Genomic DNA, 11,910 nt, shown 5'->3' with positions numbered 1-11,910 from the left:
TGTGCTTATTATGCCACATACAGCGTTTTTATTAAGTGAAAACAATGTCCCGAAGATTTACCATAAAATGCAAAATGTGCCCCATTGTTACAGGACTTTGTGACTTTTTTATTTAACAAAACCAGTTTTTCTTAGTGCCCAAGTAATAAAATTCCATGTGTAAGGCCAAAGAATTAGAACGAGGTTCATTTTCATGTCAAACTGGGAGTGCTCTCATCAGACAGATGAAACACTTCAAACGAGATGTCACTCGACAAAATTCGGAGCACAAACTCAATTTGTTTAGAACCAAGGCGATTTTCAGGGATCACATACTTTTTGAGGGATTAAACCATGTCTGCTTGACTAGTAGCTCATTTGAAAGCCCATTTATCGCTGATTCATAATATATATGTTTTACGGCGTTTAAGAGTCTTGAATTCAATTTATTTCCCAAATAGAGTTTTTCTAAATAATTCAAAATGCTTGTATTACAAAAATCGGGCGTTGGCCTTTTTTGGCTTTTTATGCCATATACAGTGCCCCATTGTTACAGCTCTTTCTGACTTTCTCATTTAATGAAATAATATTTTTTTTATAATAAAAGAATAAATAAAACAATTAAATAAACCAATTTTTTCAACTGAGAGTAAAGCGCAACATTGAAACTCGATACAAACAGAAATTATTTATATATGAATGGGTTGTCTCCTTCCTTCATACGTTGCTCTTTGCGCTAAAGTTTATCGCACTTTTTAAAAACCCTCCGACTCATATTAAACGGCCCTTGTGTTTTATGATTCGTTTAAAAAAAAAAAATGGGACAAACGGTCAAACTTCAGCACAAGGAGCAGGATATTGAAGAGGGCGGAAAACCCTTCATATACGGAATAATTTCTGTTCATCTTGAGTTTCAATAACGCTCCTTATCATTTCTAAGTGTTTTTTTGAATAATGTCGGTAAATCTGGCCCACCCAGTATGAAAAATTCCTCTCCTCACAGGAAATTTCTCCGTGGAAAGTCCCTCCCACGAAAAAAAACCTTAAAATTCTTTCCGGACAGTTCTATTCTTGCTGAAAAACCACCTTCCTCTTCGCAAAATTTGTTGCAGACGATTCAGCCTGAAAAACTTTCCTTAGCATACTGTCATTTGAAAAAAGACTAAGCTCTAATCGTTTTTCTGATCACTTCGGAAATCCCCTTCCATGGAATTTTTACGGAAATCAAAACAAGCTTAAAATTTCCGTCTGGAAAATGTTCATATTCAAAATTTTGTTTCCAAGGAGAAAGTAAGATAAGTAAAAAATATTTTTTATAGAAATTCTGTATATTCCCCCCAGTGAAAAAATTTCCAGTGGAAATTTAATTCCCCGGGACAATTATCCCCAGTTAATCTCACCCTAAGTAAAAAGCCCCCCCCCCCCAAAAAAAAATGTGTTTATACTTTTTCAATAACAAATAACATACATAAACAATGTACAAATTCTATAACTTAAGGACCTATCCCAAGGGGCTCTGGGGTGGGGGCGGATCATTTCAATCTAAAGGTACAGTTTTGGAACCTTTCAACTATGCTGTAAAAACAGCGATTTCTCTCCCGATGATCTTGAACTTTTGGCTCAATATTGACATTTCTGGCCACAAGAACCATCTAAATAGGTCACGGCTTTAAAAAAGAATTCGTATTTTTTCCAGAGTGGCTGTATTGAACCTGTTGTGACATCATGACATCAAGAAAAGGCTCAAACTGCCTGCGGTTAGAAGACAAGCGACAATGGGAATCCATATATAGAAGCCAGCCGAGAGCCGGGGCTCGGTGGCGAAGTCGCCAGGCTCCCAGTGCTATATACATAAATATATATATATATATATATATATATATATATATATATATATATATATATATATATATATATATATATATATATATATATATATATATATATATATATATATATATATATATATATATATATATATATATATATATATATATATATATATATATATTTTTTTTTTTTTTTTTTTTTTTTTTTTTTTTTTTTTTTTTTTTTTTTTTTTTTTTTTTTTTTTTTTTTTTTTTTTTTTTTTTTTTTTTTTTTTTTTTTTTTTTTTTTTTTTTTTTTTTTTTTTTTTTTTTTTATATATATATATATATATATATATATATTTTTATATATATATATATATATATATATATATATATATATATATATATATATATATATATATATATATATATATATATATATATATATATATATATATATATATATATATATATATATATATATATATATATATATATATATATATATATATATATATATATATATATATATATATATATATATATATATATATATATATATATATATATATATATATATATATATATATATATATATATATATATATATATATAAATTTTCTCGATAACGGCTTAATATTTTTTATTGGATTTTATGGGATTTTCTTGCCTATAAAGACTAACTAGGTAGGTTACGAGTCTGAGAAAAATTCCTTAAGAGCCAGAATTTTGGATAAAAAGATAATTACACAAGAAAAATATGATCGAGAGTGAAAATCATATGATTAGCGTCATACTTATGAGTACATTTCAAGATAATAAAAAATTTATATCGTTTCCTGAAATTTTAGTGAAAAATTTAAATGAAGAACAAATACATACAGTCAGAATACTTCCGTCAGCAACAATTACAACGCGTCAAAAGCAATTTGATGGCAATTGGAAACCAAAAATGATTAAACATTTACGACATATCGTACAATTCCAATTGGAGGTCAAACTTTGAGAGATCATTTTTGTCACTTCTTACTTATGCTTATAAGTGAGGTGATAGTTTGAGCCAACGATGGTTTAAAAGCCAAAAAGATTATGCAACAGCAAAGGTGTATCGAGGACTTTTGTTCGGGAGAAAAAGGGCTTTGAAAAACGCATCAAAAATTTGTTTTTGTGATTTTGTTAAGTTTTCAGAGCCAGATAATATTTTAGGTGGGAGTTTTCCTATCCCCTCTCACAAAAATCATGAATCTGCCCTTGCCTGCTGCACATTATTTATGCCAGTTAAAATCTTTATTTTAATAGGTGCCGTGAAGGTAAGCTAAATGCTGTGAAGGGAAAATATCTCCCCGGCTGGTTGTTTTCCAATTACTTTCATCTTGTAATAAAAGGACTAGAACTCTCAATTTATGATCAGACGATCATCCTTCGAAGTTTCTACGACCATGAAATGGAGATCAGTATGAGGAAGAAACAGTCCTCTTCCTATACTCTTTACTTACATAATAACAATACGGACTATTAGGGGAGTGGGGGTAAGGTTAGGTTACTTTACCCCCACACCTCCCTAATTTGCAACTATATAGCCCAAGTTATATTATTATATAAACTAAAGTTTTATTTTCATCATCATATTTTGGCACATTTCATTAGGATTAACGTACCTTAACTTTTTGGGTATGATCCGTATAATTAACAAGTGCCTCTTTATTTTTAAGAACCAATAAGACCGATGCTTATTGAAATTTGTGAAGAGTGGGACACATTTGTTCCATGGAATTATAAAAAGGCCATTTTCAAAATTGTCGCTGGTGTCCCTCTAATTATACTAGCTCAAATAGAGTAAAAGAAAAATGGTTTCTAAATTTTTGGGGAAAAAACTGGGGTTTTGGATCGACAAGGGAAAAAAATTTAAAAAGAAAAAGCGAACATTTCGATTAGAGTAGAAAGGGGTGCTACTCCCGTACTAACCACGTGGTTTATGGTTTTTGTCAGTGAGAAAGAAAAAACAGAAATTTTCTCAATTGAAAAAACAGGAATTTTCTCACTTTTATGGATGTTTCTTGGACGACGGTTATCAGTGTTGGTCAATTTATTTGTTGTTATTCATGGATGTCAAACGTAATTCATGTCTGTTTTATGGTTTTTGTCAGTGAGAATGGAAAAACAGTTTTTTTCTCACTTTGATGGATGTTTTCTGGATTATTAAGTCTAACGGGGACAGGGTCAATGACACTTCTTTCAAGATCTTGTCGTGGTTGTTGTTTTGGTAAAGTGCACGCTAGGGGCACAAGTTATTCCGTCCAGGAATTATGAAACAGTTATATAACCTGTTTACTTTTCAGCTAATCAGTGAGTCGGTTAAAAATGCTTTATCAGCCCAACAGATGCTAGCTTACATATGGCTTTACCCGTTAATTAACAATTAAACCTTGATATTTAGTATAGAAAGGACATGCACTGTGATTAAATTATTAAAAGGTATTGTGCCACAGTTGAAAGAACAAGAGCAGGTATTATTGATGAGCTTGAAGCTTTGGGAACCTCACTTTACCTTGTAAGTTTTGTTTTGGTTCATTTTCATTTTTTATTTTCGAAATAAAATTATTTTCCTTGGTCACCCTCCAGTATATCTAAGTCCCCCCTCCCCTCCCCGCCACTCCCCAGTCTGCTATCTTTATACTCACTGGAAAACATAAATTATATTCTTTTTACCAAATATACCTAACCCCTCCCCCACAGTTTTACAACGATAATTCTCGCAATAGAAATAATTGTCTTTTCGATAAATTCTTGCTTTTCTGTATTGTGATTTAAAGTCTCCACTGACTTCTGTCAATTCTTAAGGCATTATGCCGCTCTGTTTTGACATAATGCTCTGCGCGAGGTTATAATGAGTTTTTTCCCCTTTTCCTGTGTGTTTACGAAAGCGGCGGCCAAGTCAAAGGAACTGTCTCTCCGTCAAATTAAAACACTTTCAGACAATTGCAATAATTAAGCGCATGCCTATGCAATCTCTATTTGGAGAAGTGAAACGGATTATTTTCAAATTAAGGTCTAACAATAATTTTGGGACATTATGTAATCTGGGTGGGTGGGGGCAATGCCTCGCTTCAAACAGTTTCGTTGTAAGGACATTATGTAAAAGGGGTAGGAAGGGAGCTATGCCTCAATTCTTTTGCCCTCATTGTAAAATGAAAACAAACTGTTTCTTCGCATGAAAAGTAAGGGGGGATTCATGGTGTAGACATTTACATCCCTATGAAAAGAAAAGTAATGTTTAAATATAAGCGTTGCGTCTCTAGGCATGGGTTTATTTTTTTTCAAGCTTTCTTTATATAAAGTTTATCTTATATTAACACGATGGGGAGTAAAAAATATGGTTTCTAACTTTGATATGCAAGTATATAAAGAAAATTATGTATGAGTTTGTATGAAGCTTATATTATGCGTAAATTTAATATAATTTTAACATATGTATTCAAAACTTAGGCATATAGGCCGCTGGGCTAACGATCTTTTTTTTATTTAGTTTAAACCCTATAGACTGGAACATTTAATTTTTTTCAAAATGGTAAAAATAAAAACATTGATTTCTATCCTAAGGCTATAGACTGCTGATTGTCATGATTTATTTTTTCACAAGTTGTCTAATAAAAACGTTTGATTTCTAAGCCTAATATATTTCTCGCGAAATTTTTACTTTTTGCTTTGCTGAAAAAGGGTGGAGGAGGGGGCTTCTTTGAGATAAATACTTTTCTAGACAAATTTATGTTGGACAATAAATTCTTTAGAAGGGGGTAATAATTTTTATTCTGTAAAAAAAGGGGGAAATTATTTTCCATACTAAATTTTTTCTTCTTTTAAGGACAATAGTGAAGAATGTGTGTCGCCTCCCACTAAAAGAGCTAGGGTTCAAGATAAAACCCCTACGAAGCAACAGTTGTTCAATATGGCCGTTGGCTGAAACCCCCACGCTCCACGCTGCCTGCCCAAGTTTCATCTGTGCAGGCAACAATGCAGCCTGGCAGAAAATTAAAGAGCGAGTGGGCGGCTGCTTTCCATGGACCTTTAATACCTGTCCCGTCTACACAAGAGCGTTATGTTACCGCACCGTCCATCCTCCAACACGCGCTACCCGGGCCATCTGGCACTCAAGTGCAGCCAGGATTTGCAAATGTGAGTATTTTTACCTCTAGTTATAGAAATATATATCTATTTCTTCCAATTTTTTTTTAGTCTTTTCTTTTCCACTATTTTTCAACACTGTAAAAGTGTCTCTCAGAGATATTTGAAAAAATTTATTTTCTCTATAGTCCTACACCCCTTGTTTTAAATTTCTCTGCTCCCCCTCCCTCGGAGATATCTAAATATAATGTTGTTGTTTTTTTTTGCAAAGAAATCGCTCTTTTTCTAATCTTTTCAATTTTCTCTGTTCCCCCCATTGTAGGCATCTTCGCTATTTTCAACCTTATAATAATATTTTTAGCTAATTTTAAAGTTTACTGCTATCTCACCTTTTGAAACTCAAAATGCTATTTTTCCCTGAAGAATATTAGTTTTAATTTTTGGCATAAGGCTCCGCACAAGCATATAAATAGAGAAACGGTTTCATGCAGACAATTGCAATAATTAAGCGCAGGCCTATGCAATCTCTATTTGCTGGAGAACCGGTGAAACGAGTTATTTTCAAATTAAGTACTAAAAATATATTTAGGACAGGGCTGACCGAGGGGGGGCGGGGGATAGGCCTCAATTCTATCACCACCAAAGTAAAAAAAACTGTTTCTTCACGCGTTGGTGAACGGGTATGGGAACCGGGAATTCGCAAAGAAAAAGATAGCTTTTTGCGCCGTGGCGGCTGGGAAGCGCCGATGGGCCCGAGAAGCGGTACTCCCCGCGCCGCGAGAAGCACTTCGGGAAAGCGCCGCGATGGCTGGCTCGGAGAGGGAGCATTAAATATTGGAAATTGGGGGGAGTTGTTTGAACAAAATCAAACAGTGCCTTCTATGTAATGTGTTTTAGATTGTAAATATCTTATATTAAGTTGGAAATTTGAACTTTCAGAATATCGATAGAGTCGGGAAAAGTGAATTAACCAAATGCTACTAAGTGCATACTGCTACTACTACTACTACTAAGCGCGTTTTTAATAATACGTAAATAATAATCCAAATTTAAAAACAGTAGGGGTGATTTGAACGCTTTGAAAATAAGCTATTTTTCATTTATAGGTTGCATTGGTCCAATCCTCGTCGTCATCATCATCATCATCATCATCCTCATCTGTGGTAGAAGTTATGGACGTACCTTTGGGGCTCTCAAAAAATTCATCATGGAGCGACTGTGTACTGGAAATTCCAGATAATATTGATGATTTTTTAAATGATTTTCTTTTAAATGTAGATAATAGCGCAGTTGAGCAGGGGGACTTGAGTTAAAACAACTTGTAGCTTTTGGACGATTTTACAAATGAATTAACTGGGAACCCTCCTCCTCTAGCCTCCGAAGCACCAACTAAACCACTCCAAACAACTGCAGTGGATCATTCCCATCCCCAAACTATTCAACACGGTGGAGGGGGAGGGGGTTTTAATTATATACAAGCGGGGGAGGGGGGTAATGTCCAATTTACAACATTTCCAGACTTTCAGCTGTCAAATTCGATATTAAATGCAATAGCTGTCTACACTGCAACTTTTGGGGATCCGTTTAAGTCACTTATGGGGGGGGGGAAATTTTGTGTTTGACCCCGTAGAAATTGTGCATGAATATGTAGATAAAATTCGTGCACTGCTGGTAAACCAAATTCAATTGTGGGGAGGGGGAGGGATTCAATGAAGGTTTCAATTGTTTTAAAGATGTCTTATTTAAATGAGGGGAAAAGTGAAGTTTGCCACCATTGTATACATTCCGAGATTCGTTTGATTTATCAGAATTTAGAAAATTTTGAGAGTGTTTTTGCGAGTGGATTGGTCAAATTATTGTGCATCTTGAGAACTAAAATGAAAATGGGAGCGGCTCTGTAGTTCTTTATGTTGAAAATTTAAGTGTGAATATTTGTAAATTTAAGAAAGATTTTATTTTAAGAGGGGGGGCTGGGTCTGATAGGTCAATAGTTTTAAATTATAATCCAGATTTAGTAGGTTGTCGTGGTGTACAGCGGATTTGTTTTGAAACAGGTCAAAAATGTGTCAAGTACGCTTTCTTCATATCAGCATTAAAGCCTCTAGCACGTGACGCTACCAAGACGAATTTAGACGATTGGGCTGTACGTGGGAAGGAAGGGTCCAATTTTCCCATTGTAGATTTCACTTCTTTAGAGGGGAAATACCCAGTAACGCTAAGATCTATTGATATTTTTGAAAGGGCTAATGTCCCTTTAAATATCGGCGTTACTGTGGTTCAGTATGAAACTGAATTTGAACATGGGGTTCGTTTAAAAAAGAAGGGGGTGGTTTTCCCAGTAAGCGGCCCGTCAATTGATTTGGTCAAACACTGGAAAGGTTGTTGTATACACCACCATCTAGTGACTTTGCCAATTCAATTGGCCATTTTAACCCGATCACAGACATCAGTAGAGTTCAGGGGGGTGGTAAGCATTTGGGGACCCGTTTCTAATGTCCAACATACCAGTCACAATTCTGTAGTGATAATAAACTAAGGGGATCACATGAAGTATTAGACGGCATGGCTATAAGACAGAGAAAACGGTTTCAGGGGATAGGGCCATTTTACGCTTTAAAAATTTTCAAAACACCCTCCTCCAGTGTAACAAAATAATTTTAGACTGTGAAGCTAAGCTGGTGGAGGTGAATGATCCTCGATTTCCAAACCGAATCAAAGAACATCAGGCTATTGCAGTGTCCTACGCCCATGCCCAAAGAGACAGTTCTAACACCATACGGGTGTTAGAAATAGTAGAACCATTGGATGAGGAGGACGAGTGCAAGATCAAGGCACTGACCAGATTAATTGGCACAGCTAATGGCTCTATTTCTCGTTTGAGAAATACCCATTATCTAATGGTGTTGTCTGCAGAGGATCGTCTCGCGATTAACAATAGAAAAATATGTTGGGTTTGTAAGGGGGAGTTTGAAGAGGGGGATAAAGAGACTAAAGGGTAAAGAGGGGGAAAGTCAGAGACCATAATCACTTGTGGCAGGAAATATCATCTGGGGGTAGTAATTTTAGAGGGGTAGCGCATCAATCGTGTAACTTAAATGTTAGCCAACAGTTTTTTATTCCAGTTTTTTCCACAACTTAAATTATGACTTAAAATTTATTTTACCGGCACTGGCACGTATGCATAGGGAGGGAGGGGGAGTAGATAGTCCATGGGTAAAAAGTTCATTTACCTATAACATTATTCCCAAATCGGCCGAGAAGTTGTTGCTTCTCGAGCTGAAATGGCAGGCAGTGGATAATGGGCATACGTGTTGGAATAAAATCATGTTTTTAGATTATTTTAGTTTTTTTCCCCAGGCATTGATTAAATTGATTCAAGTGCATAAAAGCGAAAATTTTTATAGCTTTCCCTTTCTTAAACAGAACTTTCCAGATAGTTAAATGTATGACCTATTGACCTGCAAAGGTGTATACGCATACGACTATTACTGTTCTGGCGCTCGCTTAAGCGAGGTGAAACTACCTCCAATTAAAGCGTTTTACAATTCACTGACCAGTAGTGAATGCACAGCCGAGGACTATGAGTTTGCCAAGAAGGTTTATGGGCTAAGGGGAATTGTAAAAATGGGTGGGATTATTGTAGACTGTATTTGGCCAGTGACGTTTTAACTCTGTTGGATATAGTCTGCAAGAACACAGACCAAATCTATTCAGAGTTCGGGTTAGATATAGGCTACTATTTTTCCACGCCATATTTGGTGATGGATTTGATTTTAAAAATTAGTAGGGAGGAAATAGGCCTAATCACCGATTTAGATCAGCACCTTTTTGTAGAGCGTTCAATGAGGGGAGGGTATGTTTTTCAAGGGGGCCGCGTCTTGTCAACCGATCCGAGCGGACAAAACAGCAGCACCGGTGCAAAGTCAAATGCAGTGTTCTTGGACATGAACTCATTGTACCCCTCGGCAATTTCTCAATACTCTTTGCCGTGTGGGAACTATCAATGGCTTGAGAATCCTTGTGAGTTCCCCGACATTACCACCGTCGAGGACAATGGGCCACAAGGATGGTTCTTTGAAATTGACGGGCACATTCCGCTGGCGCTTCACGATTCAATCAGAGATTTTGTTTTTCCCTGTATCAATCAACCCGTGAGCAGGGACTCACTGAGCCCCTACAATCGATCATTGGTCGAGGATATGGGGATGCACTGGACCCCCTCTAAGCAAAAACTGATTGCTAATTTGGACCCTAAGGAGAATATTGTTTTTCACCATGTGCTTTTGCACTGGATGGTGAGCAATGGTTTCAAGATCACCAAAATACATAGTGCCCTGCAGCTCAATCAGCGACCATATTTGAAGACGTTTATCGACACTTTTGTTGATAAAAGCTCTAGGGCAAACTCCAGAGTAGAGAAGGAAATGTATAAACTCATTCTAAATTCAGCGTTTGGCAAAATGTGTGAAAGCGTACGTAACAGGTCTCGCTGCGACGTCATGACTGACCCTCTAGAGTGTGCACGAATTATTGCAGATCCCAATTTTACATCGTTCACGAGCATAGAGGCTGGTATGGTTCTTCTACACAGGAAAAAGCGAAATGTGGTACTGAACAAGAATATAGCGGGTGGCAGTTCAGTACTATAAATTTCCAAAAAGCTCATGTTGTCATTTTCTTAAAATGTGTGCAAGGTGCAATGGCCACGGGAGGGGAAGGTTCAAGTTTACTATGGGGAACCAGGTTCTCGTCTGTTAAAGGTAAATGGGGCCGAAGATTTATTGGGTGATCTAGAAAAGGGGGAACACATCAGCTCGCGGATGGATTTCACCAACTGGAATCAATCCCTCTACCCCGAGTTAGTGAAACGTCAAGCCCCCAACCAATTCTTAATGTTAAAATCAGAGACGGGGAATGATTTGATATCCAGGGGGGTGTTCCCGGGTCCTAAAGTTTATTGCGTTAAACACATAGTGGGTATGAAAAGCGGCCGGCCTTCGGCCCCGCGACCCTTGGGGGGGGCCCACCTTTAAATTCATAATGTTCAACTGTGTCTTAGCGGGTGTTTGCATATTTTTTCCTGTCTGACTCTGTGTGATTGTAAGTGTTTTTGTCTCTCTCTCTCTTTCTCTCTCTCTCTCTCTCTCTCTCTCTCTCTCTCTCTCTCTCTCTCTGTCTCTCTCTCTCTCTATCTCTCTCTCTCTCTTTCTCTCTATGTATCTCTCTCTCTCTCTCTATATCTCTCTCTCTATCTCTCTCTCTCTCTCTCTGTCTCTCTCTCTCTCTCTCTCTCTCTCTGTTTACAATCTGAAAACAATTTTGTTGTCCTTCATTTAAGAAGAAGATTTATTAGGCGAGATTTCACTTTTATAACACACATATTTTAAAGGTCATCAAAGGTCAGGATCCTCAAGTGGGAGAAGGAGCGGATGTAAGTAGCCTACTTCAAAATACATTCCCGGGAAATAGTTTTGCCTATAGACCCATCCCTGTGAGTTTCATTTTCCTAACCCAACCCAATTCCAAAATAGCCAAAAGTAGCTAAAGTTGAATTTTATCCATAGGCCTACAACAGTCTGTAGACGCATCCCTGGAAGTTAAATTTCTTACCCTAACCCCTTTCCAAGATAGCAAAAAGTAGCTAAACTAGAATGTTACCTATTATTGTCATCTGGGCAACAGAAGCTGTACGAGGGAGGAAGATGGCAAGTTGCCCTCCGATCTCTTTTGAATCTAAATTTAGGAAATTTATTTGTCTTTTTTTATAACCTTGTTTTAATGCAATTCCTGTTATTCTATAATAATTTTAAGACATGTCAATGTTTTTTTTTTTTATTTTAGGAAAACACCTTTAAAATATATCCAAAATTTTATAAATTATAATTTTACCCAGAGGCCTACTAAAGTCTTTAGTCCCATCCCTGCAAGTTTAATTTACTAGCCCAATTCCTTTCCAAGATAGCAAAAAATAGCTGAACTTTAATTTTACCTATTGTTG

Source organism: Artemia sp. Qi Xiang Cuo, chromosome 15 (assembly GCF_049724085.1).
Source record: "Artemia sp. Qi Xiang Cuo chromosome 15, ASM4972408v1, whole genome shotgun sequence".
NCBI classification, from domain to species: Eukaryota; Metazoa; Arthropoda; class Branchiopoda; order Anostraca; family Artemiidae; genus Artemia; species Artemia sp. Qi Xiang Cuo.
This window is presented reverse-complemented; position numbering follows the sequence as displayed.